We start from the raw sequence: 15471 nt of genomic DNA on the forward strand, positions 1-15471 counted from the left end.
GATGAACCTATCATCTGACACTCTGCCAGAATTTCTGCAATGTCCTGGGAAATTTTGACCTATTAACTACAATGGAGTTTTAATGTAAGCTGTTTAAAGGCAGGGTTTTTTTCCAGAAAGAAACTGTTTTGGTTTTAGGGCTTACACAGATTAAATGCTACTCCTCAGAGTTAGGATCCAGATGACAGAATTGTAAAGTTTTTGCTATCCTTGAGAAGCCTGTGGAAGAAGAGCTGTACCAAAGAAGACAAAATAAAACAAAATTAAAACACAACAGTACCTACACTTGGTATTTCTTAAACTGTCAAAGGCTCCATAACCTAGTATCATCACTGGACTCAGAGAAAAACTGTTGTTGCTTTCTGCTTTCTTCATAGTATAGTGACACCATATTATTTATATATACTAATACATTTTGTGTGTGTGTGATGGCTTTGTGCTTGCTTAGGTTCTCTCTATGGAAAGAAATAGGAATATGAGGTTAATACCAATATTCTCCAGCACTAAATCAGCTGCTGTGGTCTACAGAAGGACTGGAACACCTGGACACTATCTCTAAAGGCTCAAGGATGCGTTTTTCTCATTTAGCCCCTGGTGTTACAGCTACACATTAGCCCTGCTGACAAGGCTTTGCCCCCTGGGGATTCCCACCGCAGGGGGACTGGAAGCAAAACAGTCTGAATGAGAGCCTGCAGCTGAAATTATGCTGGGCAATTTCTTCTAGTAAACAATTCATCCCGCCTGAAAACATGAGTACTCTGAAGCAGATTTGGGTCAAATTCAGTATAAAGTTTCAAAGAAACAAAAACCAAAAATGGAATATATGAACTGCAGAAACAGTTCCTTTTGCTATTTCTGATCTTTTTCTTCCCACACTAACATCACAAGTCAGAGGTACTATCAGAGGGAAGCAGAAAAATCATGTGAAAATGGCTTCTTTGCCCTCATTTTCCACACATCCCAATTCCCTGCCAAAGCCCAGTAGTGGTTTTACTATACAGAAAGAAACTGTTCAAATTGTCTGCATGATTCAAAATGGGTATTTGGATAAAAATGAGAGAATTTGGGGTGACAGGGAGTAACAACAACTCTATAGCTGCATGTAGCTTCAAGTCTTCCCAAGTGTCAGCTCTTGTTCTGGTGAGTATTTATGTATTTCATACACAGTAGACATTTATTTTTTTTTCTGCAAAGAGTGAAGGAGTCATCTCAGGATACCTTATGTTTAAGTATTTTTCCTGGGAGGTAGAAGACTGTGTTTTAATCCCTCTATTGTCGCAATAAAGTATTCTAATCTTTTACTTTCTGGGTTGTTCTGGGTTTTTTTCATGGTTCCAAACTCCCACTTCTTTTCCTGTTCTTTAAATTTTGCTACAAAAGCCCCATAATAAAAACAGTATTTTGCAGTCTGGTAAGATATTTAATCCAAACAAAACCTAATGTGCCTCACAGCAAATCCTGAAAAAACAGAACAAAGCACTTACTTGTTTTTATTTTATAGATTCAGCCATCAATCTGAAAAGTAGAGATATATGCACAGTGTTAATCATAATTAATTTTGGGGAGAATTCCTTTGAAGCACTAACTGAGCAATGACTCCTTCCCAATTTTCTGTTTGGATCTCTCTTACATGCTGGCTACTTCTGAAACCTGTCATCCACCTTCTACTTCTCCTCCTCTCTTACAGCTTCAGACGTTCAGGGGCAGAACTGGGAGCACTGCAAATGTTCCTGGTTTCTGTCTGGGAGGAAAACAGTGCTGCATTTGGGGAAAGTTCCTTTTGCAGGTGAATCATCACATTATTACTGAGTTATTATTACATGCAAACTTTTATGAACCAAGAAATCAAAGCCTGTTTGCTAGAAGATTATATTACATTAAGATGGGTAAAATATTTATTATATTGACCAGGGTAACAAATATAACTAAAAGATAGAAGGTGACAACTAATGTAAAATGTAAAATATCAATCAACTTACTGCATAGCTATATATGTGATATTATTTTTATATCCAGATTCAGGTGCCTATTTTCTTAGAGCATGGGAGAGGAGATGAAGGGAAAGAAGAGGAGCTGTTACTGCACCATTAGCAACCCTGGGATGGCTGATGCACTCCCCCAACACATGACCTGCCTGCCGCCCTATTTCTGCTGCTCCAAGTGACTTGTATGAGTGATTGTGCAGTTACAGGGTTGCACTGTGCTGCAGGTAAAGCCACAAGGAAGGCAGCTTTTTCAGTCTAAGGGAGCCTTGAGATAGGGTTGATGTTGGGGTGAACTGAAATGTTATCTGTCAGCTGTAGCTGTCAGCAAAAATATTAAAGAAAGAGCAGCTGCATCATGCCACAAGCAGGGGAGTGGGCAGTTGTAGCTCCAAAATAGATTTTAGAGTCAGACAGAGTTTTCTTTTAATGAGCCTTAGTAATAGTTACGGACTGTTTATTTTCAAGCCTGCTTTGAGCCAGTTGATAATGCTACTGCTTTTAAAATGTTTTAAACAAATGCTTGGGATGCAAGTAAAGAAGAGCTATTTAGAATAGGACTTACTGAAAGTTATGTTAGTATTCCGATAAAATGTAATTTTTCCTACTAATTATTTTCAGCTTCTGTAGCTTTAAATTTACCCTCACAATTTTAGTGTCTGTGTTGAACTAATGATAAAATTGATATATCAATAAAAATTCATAATCATGTTTCTCAACTGGAAGAAAAATTAATGGCTTATTATACCTTCTGTAGCATTTATTCTTCCTTTTCAGAACATTTAATAAATAAGATACTAAGCTATCCTGAAAATATTTATTAAATAATAACTTCTTATAGTCTTTTTGGGTTGCCATTAAAGAAAATAATAAGCAGCAGTCTCTTCTGGATTTTGAATTCCAAGATAAATGTAATAAAGCTTGTGGCGGGGTGTTATTGTTTACTGCTTGGAAAAACTTATGCAACAGCAGAATACTGTTCTGATTTTTGGGCTGCTGCTAATGAAGTACAACCAGACAGGGTACATTGCCATGAGTCAGGAAATCTGGATGTTCCTGGAGAGAGGCCAAGGGAGCTTAGACACATCAGAGATGTGATGTATATGTATCCTCTGGGGGAGATACACTGAGCTGTTTTCAAGTATCTCAAGACGCCTGATTCAAGAAGGAACCAAATGACCACCCTGAAACAAAGTTACTAGCTGTCTGTTTCTCAGAGTCTCTTGCTTTTACACCAGGAAAAGACTGAGGTAAACTGTCAGGGGAGTTTAGAGATTACATATTAGGTTCAGCCTTGAGACAGTAGGCCCAAAACCCTGAGGGTTTAACTTTGTTCTTTCACTATAAAAAGAAAAAGGAAAAAACAAACCACCACAACAAAAAACCAAACATACACAAAAAAAGAACAAAACAGAAACCTTAAATTAGAAAAAAAAGAAAACAACAACAACAACAAAAACCACACAAAAAAACCCCCACCACACACCAAAAAAACAAACAAACAACCTGATATGTTATAATTTACTGTGAGACTTTTAACAAACCTTTTGAACTCATGGTCTGCCAGAGTGGTATGGCTTTTTTTTGTAAGAGCGTGGGTGATACCTTTGTACACATGAGGACGAGCTCTACTCTCCACAACGCTAAACCATTTGCTGAGATTCTGCTACAGTTCAGTACATGATACATATGCAACTCTAGCATTTTTTGAGCCTTTGAAATGTTGTTACTGTGGGCTCCTATTGTTGAGTGAAATTAACTGGTTTCCTGAAGCTAGCTGAGATCACGTAAAAGGGTGCCACTGGTTTCTTTTCCTTTCCACCCCTCTTTCTTGCAGCTTAACATAACCACCCCAGGAGACTTTTATTTTTCACTCTGCCCTACCCTTTCTTGGTAGGTGAGTTTTCCTTATGTTCCCACAACCCTTCCCTGCATCATGCCCCAAGTGAGGACTACAGTTTGCACTGCCTCTCCCAGCAGAGCAGGACATGCAAAGCAGTTTTCTCCCTATGCAGCCTGTGCTGGTACACTCAGGTACATGGGTGGCTGCTTGGACTTCCACATTTCACTCCTTTTATTGGGGGAAGTTCTCACAATAAAGACCTGTCCTCCCTTTCATGAAATCCAAGTGTCATTTTTGCTCCATTCTTTCCCCCCCCGGAAAGGAAACAAGAAATAATTTCCAAACGTCCTACTTTGATCTGGACTAACAGCTTTGGGGCCACCTTCACAGTTGCCACTGCTGTTATACCATGGTGGGCATGGTGTGGTAGACCTGGTGTTTTGGCAGCTGTGGCTGCAAACCTTGCCCTGCCTCTTCTGTGCCATGGCACATAGGTGAGCGTGGGACTCTGCCCTGCTCTCAGATACACTGTCCCTTCTGTATACTGGTATTGCCAACCGCACACATTCAAAATCTTGAGATAGTCTTCCAAAGTTGTGTTTCAGGAGATTTTAAAGGAATACATCACAGAATCAGACCATATAGAGCACACAGACTTCAACTGTCTTGAAGCCATCAGAACTATTTTTTTCTTATTTTCTCTGTTTTTAATTGAAGCTGAGAGTCATGTAATGCCAACCTAATCCCTAGAGTAAATCCTTATGAAAAAGCTCCATTGCCAAGAGAGTCACCTGAGCTGCTGCCATTGCTTTTACAAGGTGGGCAGGACTGGAAACCCTGGCTACTTGCTGAGCCTGCAGGAGACCGGCAGCACCGAAGGACATTTTTGTCTTCCAGACACTCTCTCTTCCCCCAGCCAGCACGTGGGATTCATGTGGCCTTCCCCTAGCCCCACAGTGTTTCCAGGACTGCCCCATCACCAGCTAATTTGGGCAGTCACCACCTGCCCATCCCTTCCCTGAAAAATCCTTTTTCTTTCAAGCTTTTTCTTTTTTCCCCAGCAGCCTCCTTCTTGTACCAGGCAGCTTGTCCTGAGCACTCCCAAAAGCTCAGGACCTAACAGCACCATCTTTGCCCTGTGAATTACTTCTGGTACAACTGAACCTGAGTAAATGGTTTTGTTTTTCCTGAAACATCTTAGTATTGACACCAGTTTGGTTTCTATTTTGGTATGGTTTTATTCTTGCAGCTTCCTGGTCACATCCCTGGTACTCCTCTTTCCTTTTTCTGCTGTTCTTTACCAGTATGGCTGATTTCATGCTAACCACAACTCAGGACACAGCTATGCTTCCCCCAGGGGTGATCCTCTAAAAATACATATTCTTGCCATTCAGACTAATTCAATCTCTATTCCTACTTCTCCCAGCAGAATCTGGTTTCCAAAGATGGCTATTTAAGTCTCCTCATTCAAAGCTGTTGACATGATGTTCAATACTGCATCATCTCAGGGTGTAGGAGTCCCTACTATATTTATTCTTGTAACATCCCAGGTGTTATTAAAAGTGTAGAAGCAAATAACTTGCTGAGAGTCATTTCACTGCTGTGAAAGCCAGTCATTTAACCAGCCTTCCTCTTCCCCCAATTGATACCTAGCACCTCACATTTTAAGGTAACATTATTTAAAAAGGATAAACAACAAAATTCAAACATGGCATAAATATTCTGGAGAGGGTACCTGAATTTAGCAAAGTGTTTCTGATTAATAAGCAATCTGACAGTTATCCTGTAGTTCTTACAGCCTATTCCCTGCAGTGTGATTTAGTCTTTGTTTATACAACTAGTGATGAAGGCATCTAAATTAACCCTCCTTGTGTGCTGTTACACTTGCCTCATTTTTAGATACTGCTGTCTTGAAGGGATTTTTTGGGTTGACAGCAGTAGCCTGTAGAATTGTTCCTGCTCTACTTATTCCTTAACAGACTGCTACAAACTGTTCTGCTATATTCAAGGTATTCATTAAACACTTATGTAGATTATTTTTATTTCCGATATTTTCCTGTGTTTCCTTTGTGCTGTCTAAGCTACACTGTCTATAGCTAACATCACGTATCTTTCTAGCACTTCACTAATCCTCAGAGACCTGTGGTGATATAGGTTGTGTGGCTGGTACTGAACAGATACTAAAAACTAGTAGTACTGCAGGGAATCTGTTTTCCTGGAGCCAGGTAGCTGTGTCACTGTCATAGAGAGGGCTCTGAACAGGTCCTCTTGGGCCCTCAAGTACCACAGCAATTCTGTTGTGTGTTTCCATTTACAATAGATCCAATTCTGTATCATATCAAAGGCACTTACCCTCCATCTTTCTCATAGAAAACTGTTCCAAAATAATTTGGGGTTTAAGAATGTGTTCTCTGAAAGCAGGAAAATCAGTTTAGTTATTTTTTTTTCTCCAACTCATAAGCTGCTTTTAAAATCAGTGCCCATATGGATTCAAGGCAGGGTAGTTAAAGATGCTGTTAATCTGGTTAACCCATGGTTTAGAGTCCCCTACCTTTAAAATACCAAGCTTCCTGGCCTCCTGCTGAAGCACTTCTTGTCTGTCCTAGACTGTTCTGGTGTCTTTCAAAGTATGATCCCTTCTTATTAAATCTCACTAACTTCCTCACTAACTTAACCCCCACTGGACAATATTGCAGCTTTTTATATTAAAAAAGCTCTAAGGGTAATAATTATGACCTCTGTGTGTGTGCAAGTCATATTAGCTATTCAAGTTCCTCTCCGCAGCAAGTGCTGAGTCTGCTCTAGGCAAGTAGAATGGGATCTGAGACCTCTGTACTCCACCAGCTGTGGGAATTCCCTAGCCTTTTTCCACTCACCTCCAGTGATGATGGCAAAATTTCACCTACAGTATACAGTTTTATGAATGTCACTTGATTCATCTAAAAAGAAGAATACCTGTCTTCATTGGTTATTTTTAAGAGGTATGGGGAATCCTATACGGAAAGACTGACTGCCGCATACCTTTGAGTGCCACAAAGCCACTACTTTGTCCTTACTTCATGCTATAGTAATCACCACCAGGTAAATTTAGATGCTTCCACAACCAAGGGCTTTTCTAAACCAAAAAAGCCTAAACTACTCTCAGGTTAACCAGAACTCCATCTAGGAACACTGTTTGCCATATGTGCACCATGCTCTGTTCCTCATTAGGATACAATTGGAAAGAGATGTTCAGTAAAAAAGTGAACTCAGCAGTGGAAGCACTCTCCAGGGTTCACTTCCTCAAAAGCAGCATCTCTTTTCCTTCCTTATTTGCTTATTGCTTACAACCTCAAGCCTTTCAGTTTATTGGACTATGCAGAAAGATAAAGATAGAATATACTTAACCTCTTCTCCAGGATTCTTTTGCAGAGAGATGGCACTTTAGTGGTATCCTAATTCTAAATGTTTGGTTTTCAAAGATAATGTGGCAGGGAGGAGGAGGGTGGGCATCCATTTCAAAACCTGAAGTAAACTAGGATAGAAAAGTACATACAAGACTTTTGGTTCTTATTATGCTTATTTTAGGATATAACACATAACAAAATCGAACCAAAAAACCCTACAGATATTGTTTCTTTTGCAATTATGAAAGTGCCAAAGGCCAGTGATTTATGTTACTATCAACCATCTCTCCAGCAATCTTTTACTCAGCGTATGGATTTCAAGACAATGATTATCACCACTGGCAAAATATTTCTCAGCTAGCCATGTTCAAAACTTTGTAATCCAAATAAGGTATGAGACCTTAGAATAATTACAAATTGAAAATACTCAAGAAAACTGAACATAATCAAAGCCCTAAACAATCTGTTCAGACTCTGTAGTTAGTCCCACTTTGAGTGAGTCTGGATGGGTCTTAGGTTCTATGTTCCTTCCACCTAAATTTTGGTTCTGTAACTCCGTAAGTGGCACCTCTCATTCAGAGGACATATTACTGTGACCCTGTCTTTTACTGTTTGTAATGCGATGCCTTTTGTGACTTGGATTCTAGCTTCTGGCTCCTGCTGCTCGAAGCGGCAGTGGTTTCCATAGCCAGCTGCCTTGTTACACGTGGTTCCTCTGGCACTCAGAAGCTCTGTTGCCATGTGTGTCCCTCTGTGCAGAAGGGACATCTTGTTCTGCACTATGTTTGACATGCTTGAGGACATCTACCATGGCATCATTCCCTTCCTTCTGTCTCATGCCCAGAGTCAAAAATTGGAATGTTTATTTTTCTCTAAAGAATTTTATCAGATTGAGGAACTGAAAACTTATTTACTGGAATATAATTCATGTTTCTTTCTATTACAGAGGTCCTTGTAGAAGAATAAAAGGAGAAGAAATGATGCTATAGAAGAACTACTGTAACTTCTACCTTAAAAGTTAGATCCAAGAGGTTTTGTGATTATAGATGGTGGGACAAGTCAGATTTTGGGTGTAAGTATGAATGATAAACACAGGAATTGAATAGCTTTAGCATGAGAAATATATGCCTAATTATTTTTTAATTTTAGTCAGCCCAACACTAAACCAGTCATGGTTAACCACATGTGCTTTGCCACCCTTTCATTTATGTCCTTGCTTGTGGCTTTTAACAGGATATTTTTTTTTAACAATCTGGATTATATATCTTAAAAGTAACAATGTACTTTGAGTCACATAACTAGGTAGTGTGAGGTTTTATGAATATCCTATCTATCTACTATGTTCACAAATTTGAACTTGAGGATAAATTGTATGTGTTTTTCTTTAGTGTGTATTTGTTGTCAGAGTAACTGCAGTTTTCCCAATAAATGGAAATTGCATTGTTTCCTTAGCATTCAGGTTATTGCACTGAAATAGCACCATGAACTCACCACCACTTCTCCCTTCCTGTTGTCAAGCTAGATCTCATTTAGTTGCAGGAACAGGCACTAAAACAGGTTAGTTTAGATATGTGCACATTAGAAAGCTGAAGCAAGCCTGCTTAGCCCCATTACATCCTATGACTCATGCATGTGTGGGAAAGACCTTATTTTCACAGAGATCTCTTAGATAAACAAGGCAAGTTGGCAGAAATTCGATTACACTGATGTTAGCAGTGTCCTGCTTTCTGCTGTGTTCATTTGCTTTATATTTTCTGAAAAATGCAAGCACTCTGATAAACTCTAATGACAATTGTTGTACCAAGGACACATAAGCTTTGATATTTTTTTTTTTTTAATAGGAGCAGCCTTAAAACCAGATTCTAAAAAAATCCTTTTCTGTTATTACAATAGAATCCACTTTTTCTCAGTTTTTTTAAAGAAGTTTGTTAGTGAAGCTGTAGCTCTTGCTATCCACAGCCATAACACACTAGTTTGATACCTCCCCCCACCCAAATCTACAAGCCTCTAAATACTGTGGACTTCAGACAGAAAATGGATTTAGTTTCCAAAATATTACTTTTGCATATGTACTGGAACAAACTTTTGAACAGCATAAATCAAAAAACATTATACTCTTTGACACTATTTCCCCAAAAAGGAAAAGCAAAAATGCAACCCTTACTGTATTAAAGAGCTCTTAAAATATACAAATCAAACTGAAAAACTTTACTGCAAATTCATTGATGTTTTTGCTCTTGTTCTGAATGAGTCTGGCCACATCACAGATAGTCAAGATTTTAATTGCCATTTTATCAGCTTTGAAATGAAATTCATTTGGACCACGTACAGCAGTCTTTTAGATTCACACACCCCTTTGCTTGTGTCAGCTAACAGCAACTAGACGGGTTGCCCATTTAAGGGAAAAAGTACAAGCTCCAGCCTATTTCCCTGTACTTCGGATGTGTTTGTCCCACTCCTTCAGCAATGCATTCTGTAATGCCAAAAAGCATTTCTTGTCTTACAAAAGGCACGTACACATGCATACACATACGCACATTTCTGATTGTTTCAGCTCTCATAGAGCTGCAAAATTAAGGAACTGGATGTTGGAATTCTTCATTTTCTTCTCCGTTCTACAATAACCACATATAACAATTTCCTATTAACTGGGGGGAACAAAAAGCAATGACATTTCATTGGCTCAGAACACTACTTGCTAAACAGCCTGAGATAAATCATGTATTTTAACAGCTGTATGTTTATAGATGACTGATTTCAAAATAAAACGCAATTGCACTTCTAGGATGCTTTTAATTTTAGGAATTGTCTCCCTGTATTTGCAAAGTGTGTAAACCATTTTGGAGGAGACCACAATCTATGTAATCTTACATGTCATGCTTCACTTGTGAAAAAGATTTAGAGATATAGTCCAGCCAAAGCAGAATAAGAATGATAGGGCAAAGCCATCTTGAATTAAAAAGTAAAAAAATAAAAAAATAAAAGGCAGTCCCAATTTAGGAAGACTTTGTGTTTGCATTGATATTAGCACTTATTTTGCTATGATGGTAAGAATAAAATGTAATACAGAAAGTACAGATTATCCACAGAAGTTGGAGAAGTAGGTGAAAAGACCCAAAATAAAAGGAAAAATCTGATCAGGTATCCAGAAAGGAACAATTTTCACAAATACATTAGGAGTCATACAACCTTCAACATGATTAGAGACTCCTACTATCTCTCCTGAACAGGAAATAGGCACAATAGTTCCTGTCCTTTGGGCACCAGTACCTCAAAGAATAACTATAGGTCTGTGTTATGAACGCTTAATTTTTCTAGTATCACTAACTTGGTACAAATACTAGATATTAAATGAGAAAAAAGAGAGGTTAAGAAATCTTAATTCTTTATGAAATGATTGTTTCCTTGTTATCCAGTATCCTCCAATAACAAGAAAAGCCTGTAGTCCCCAAGTAATTCCCAGTATTCTGTATAAAATTAAGAAAAAACTTACAGTAGAAAACACTGAGAAATGAAAAGACAAAAGGTTAAAAATGAAAAGCACCAGAATAAAATGACGAAGCTGAAAAGTATAGGTACTTGTGCTTCTTGTAAAGAAATATTTAAACTTTTCTATACAACAGATTATCATTATTTTACCAAATATGCTATTTTATCTTTCAAGCTTTCAGTTCTTATCTTGGGTTTTATAGATTAAATATCTTTTTTGATATAGGAAATAGATTAATAGATGGAGATTCTTCTCCTTTATCTTCTTGTTTCATTTGGCTTCTTCACAAATAATATAGCTCTGTTTCTTCGAATGGCATTTTAGACATGTAGACAGACAAAATCCCTGCCCTCAAATTCAGTTTATTTATTAAAACAGTACAGCAATCTGCAACAACAGACCTTAAGAAAGGAAGGGAAGAAACAGGAAATTAGAGAAAAAAGTAAAATGTCTCTTAGGAAAAAAATTATTTGGACAGAAATATAGATGATCCATTTTGTTAAATTCTCTTGAGGGGACTGGGAACTTATCTGTTAATTACTGAAGATTAAGACCCGATTTTATTAAACTCAAAGAAAATCTCACTCTGAATTCAGTGGCATAAACCTGGCCTCTGACTCAGCACAGCTCTGAGGCACAGTCTTAATTTATGTCTGGGGGCACACCAACTGAGTTAGATGAGATTACCAAAAGCCTTAAATTAAGCATGTATAGAATCTGTGTCAACAGAAAGATCCAGTAGCAGGAGGAGTTTTACTGATACACCTGTATCAGTAAAAAGCTTTTAGTGTGGCAATGGCTACTACATTGGTGAAATTGTGACCCAGAGAAACAAAACAGGGCATACCAGTGAAAGTAGAGATTTCCCAGTATACTTACGCTTACTCCACAAGCTGTTTCCAAGAAGCACAACTATACCTTCAGGAGTCCTACCCTGGTCAACACAGCTTTGTTAGTTGATGAGTATAGTCTTCCATGACATTAGTATCAGGTGCTAAAGTAAGAGGCACTATAGAAAACTCTTATGTCATTATATCAATGTCAAGCTTACTAAAGCCAGTAGCATAGAGGATGAACCAGTTAACACCAGAGCCAAAGGTTAATAGTCTACTAGATCTGAGTGGAAGGAGTATGGGAAAATCAGGGCAGATGTAGTCAGGGACAGAACTGTGCTGAGCTTTGAAGATGAATTTCAAGTCTTTGAATTTGGTGTTAAAAAGAACCAGACATTCTATAAAGACATTGAAAGACTGAGATGATGACAAAATACTCAGTTAAGATGATGTCTAACTGTGGCTATATTGGCTAAAAGAGGCCATAAATTATAATATTGCTGCAACGAAGGTGAAAGAACGAGACACAGGTAGAGTCTAGAAGTGGATTCAGATTGGGAGAAATACACAGTCTTTAGCACCATGAAAGGCACCATTCATTCCACAGTTATGGGAATACAAACAAAATCAAAATAATATATAATAGAGAAAATAAATGTGTATGCTATGTCTACTTGTCTTCCAAGAAAATCTCTACAATGGAGTGTATAACCAAAACCTAAATTACTTTTTTATTTGATATAAAATTCAGCTTGGTTTCACTGTAGTCATTAGTAGAATTGGCTATTCTTCAAATATGAAACCATCTGTTGAATAGCCACACTACATCTTCCACAGATTGGATTGGAAAATCCCAGAGCCTCTTTGTGGACACCTGTTGAGAAGAGTAATTTTAGCCTCCTCCTCCATTTTAAAGTGGAAAGGAAGACAGATGTATGTAAAATCACAGCTCCATGTGTTAAAGGGTTGGAAGTTGCTATCAGACTGTTCAAAAGCCACTTAATTTGACAGTTATCAGGCTAATAATTTTGCCTTTTGCTTTTAAAAACGTTGCTGAAAGTAAATTGTTTAAGAAAAGTGAAACTGTAAAATCATACTTTATGCTTAGCAACAACTAAAACCAAAAAGCAGTCAATAATTAGCATAGCATTTTCACTGATTTTGTCATCCCTATATATTCAAAAGGTCAAATTCACCATTTCTCTACAGTTTATTATTTACCAATTAACTCTGTCAACAGAAGAAACAGTAATTTTCAGTCTAATACCAAGATGACAAAAATGGTACGAATCATATTGTCTCATCTTTAGTTCTCACTGTACAGCTTTCTTATGAAAAAACAACTTTCTTCGGAATATGCCTATATTAAAAAGTATTAGCAAAGTTTCCTTCTGAGATTTAGATTTGGGATACTATAGTGCTGTAGTAATTACACAGTAATGATTATCACATTAAATCATGGCCACCAAAAAGTATTCCTTATTTAATGCTCAAGTAGTATGAAATAAAATGCAAACTATATTATTTTTGCTTTTAAGAATTTTCCTCCATCCTAATACTCATTTATCGTATTGTTTCACAAGCAGTTACATTCTCAGCCACCAAGTTAAAGTTGCTTCAGAGTATTTTAATTTCATCCAATCTGTAAGCATGTCACTGCTAAGATGTGGTATTGATGTCATTTATATAGTATGCAGGGCTGAAACTAGAATTGTTTAGCTAAAGCAAGACCTTCTCATCTTCCTGTGTCAGTCCCAGAGTCCACAGACTGTCAAACACCACTGACAGTCAGCATAGACTCAGTCAGTCCATTCCTTCTTTAGGATACATATTTTTCATCTGAGACAGCTCTACATAAATCTGTGAGCGGGGTTTTTGCACTGGTTAAGAGCATTCTTTAAATCTTTGCCTTCATAACTGAATTCATATTGCATATGAATTCATAATCAGTACATCTTTTAAAAATCCACACATACTAGATTTCTTTTGTTTGGAGAAAATTACTTTAAAAAAGGGGGTGGGGGGGAGAATTCATTCTTCAACTGACCAAACAGCTTTTGTCAGCTTAGACAAAGCAAATCATACTAAGCAATTCCTCCTTTAAATTACATGACCATTATAGGGCCATAGGATATGCATTTCCAACAAACAAGCTTCCTTTCTGCTCTCAAGGTAAAACATCTGAGAGCTGATTTCTCATTTCTTTTTCTAAAAGAAAGAAATATTTTAACAACAATGGCCCAGCTCAATCACACTTGGGTACAATAAACATAAGGTCAGTCTTTAGGACGATTGCATTATACAGCTAATCAATCAAGCAGAGATTAATATTAGTTCTATGTAAATAAGTACAAGAGGAAGAACCAAGAGCTATTGTCACAAGGATAGTACGAAAGGCACCAGGTGTGCCTGTGGGCTCAAAGTTAGTAAGGAAACAAAAAGTAGAAATGAACTGGATCACAAAATATTCAGTTAAATCAGTTACTGAATGGCTGTTTCCTCTTACTTATCACACAGGCTGTCACTGTTTTAAATAGCTGCTAGACTATCACTAGTAAGGGATGATATGTATTCTATTCTTAAATATTGGTTTGTCTTCTGTCAGCATGTAAGCAAATAGAAGCAAGATACATGTCAAAATCTATACACATTTTTTTCATATTACTACTAACTACTTGATTATTCTGATTCTAAGAACTGCAAAAGTTATTTAAGCAATGTTTTTTTGTTATGAAAGTGTAAAAAAAAAAATCTAAAACTTTTTTCCCCAATTATCATCTACTGATGTTTCCGAATCATGCAGAAGATTGTTCATAGAAGGAAAGACACAATAGTCACTAGAAAATAAAATAACTTCTTTTAAAAATAATGTATTGGAGTGGTTAGCCCAGTCTTACCTGTCAGCAACACGAACCTAGGAATATATCCTTTACACCACAAGATTGCAGTAGCTCGTCCCACACTACTACCACAGTAGTAGACTGATCCAGCCCGGGAGAACACAAAGACAGAAATTTTCCCACTTTTCTAGGTCTACCAGCAGCTGAAGTAATGAAGGAAATGTGGTAGAGAACAGAAGACTGGAGCTGCTTCTCGCAGAAATCCCAGGCAGGAGAAGTAGGAGGTATACTCTGTCTGTGTCTCACCCAGACTTTTGTTTAAAAGTTTTTTCAACTGTTGCTAGGTGGTGTTAGGCTTTGGCAGTTTAGTTCTCAGATTGTATTTCCCCTCTTCTGGTCTCTTCACACAGTGTTACAGCAATGACTTTGTTGAGCTCAGCTCGCTTGTGCTATATTTAACCAGTGTTCTCAGCAAGTCAAGCCTGTCAACAGCTGAGAAGTTTGGAGCAGGCTTTGCTGAGTTCCTCAGCTGCTGAATTATCAGTGGATGTAGCACTGCGCAGCCCAGCTACTACATTCACTGAAAGATTGTGGGGAAACTGTCAAATCCTTTTAAGGGCTTCCAGTGACTTCAGAGGAGTAATCACTATTTAAAGCAGTAAGTACAAGATGTGTATTTATGCATATATTTCAGACTGCTAGAGAAAGAATACTTGTGTTCACAGCAGATGAGTTCAATTATTTATACAGTGAGGATTTTCCTAGGACAAGTAGGAAGTTTATAATTTGAAAGGTATGCACTTCACTTGAGGAAAAATTACACGGGGAGAAATTTTTGCAGCATAATTTTTTACAGAGTTTAAATATATTAAGATGACAGAGAAATTAATGAAAGGCTTAGGCTGGAAAGTTTTCAGTGTGATAGTTATTTCAAAGACAACCCTCTTCTCCCAGACCAAGAGCTTCCTACAGTAATTCCTACTCTGTGTCTAACTCTCACTGAAGAAGAAAAGGAAAGCCACATGGATGCCAATTTGTTTGATATGAGTATTAGGAATGCATTACTCCAGGGCTGTATATGTTCTAATGTATGCACA

General features: G+C 37.7%; 1 protein-coding gene across 3 annotated transcripts in view; it reads right to left on the reverse strand.

The window, feature by feature from the left end:
- The window catches only part of FILIP1 (filamin A interacting protein 1), a 130418-nt gene that overhangs the window by 94395 nt on the left and 20552 nt on the right, over window positions 1-15471 (reverse strand). For 2 of the 3 annotated variants that reach the window (XM_026845190.1, XM_026845191.1), the window contains exon 1: window positions 14432-14884. The exons of the other annotated variant lie outside the window; for it this stretch is intronic. The gene's annotated coding sequence lies outside the window, so the exon portion shown is untranslated. Of the gene's footprint in view, window positions 1-14431; window positions 14885-15471 lie in introns of those variants that run through there. 3 annotated transcript variants of the gene reach the window in all.

The sequence above is a fragment of the Athene cunicularia genome (genome assembly GCF_003259725.1).
Source record: "Athene cunicularia isolate RWA chromosome 3 unlocalized genomic scaffold, athCun1 chr3_part1, whole genome shotgun sequence".
NCBI lineage: Eukaryota > Metazoa > Chordata > Aves > Strigiformes > Strigidae > Athene > Athene cunicularia.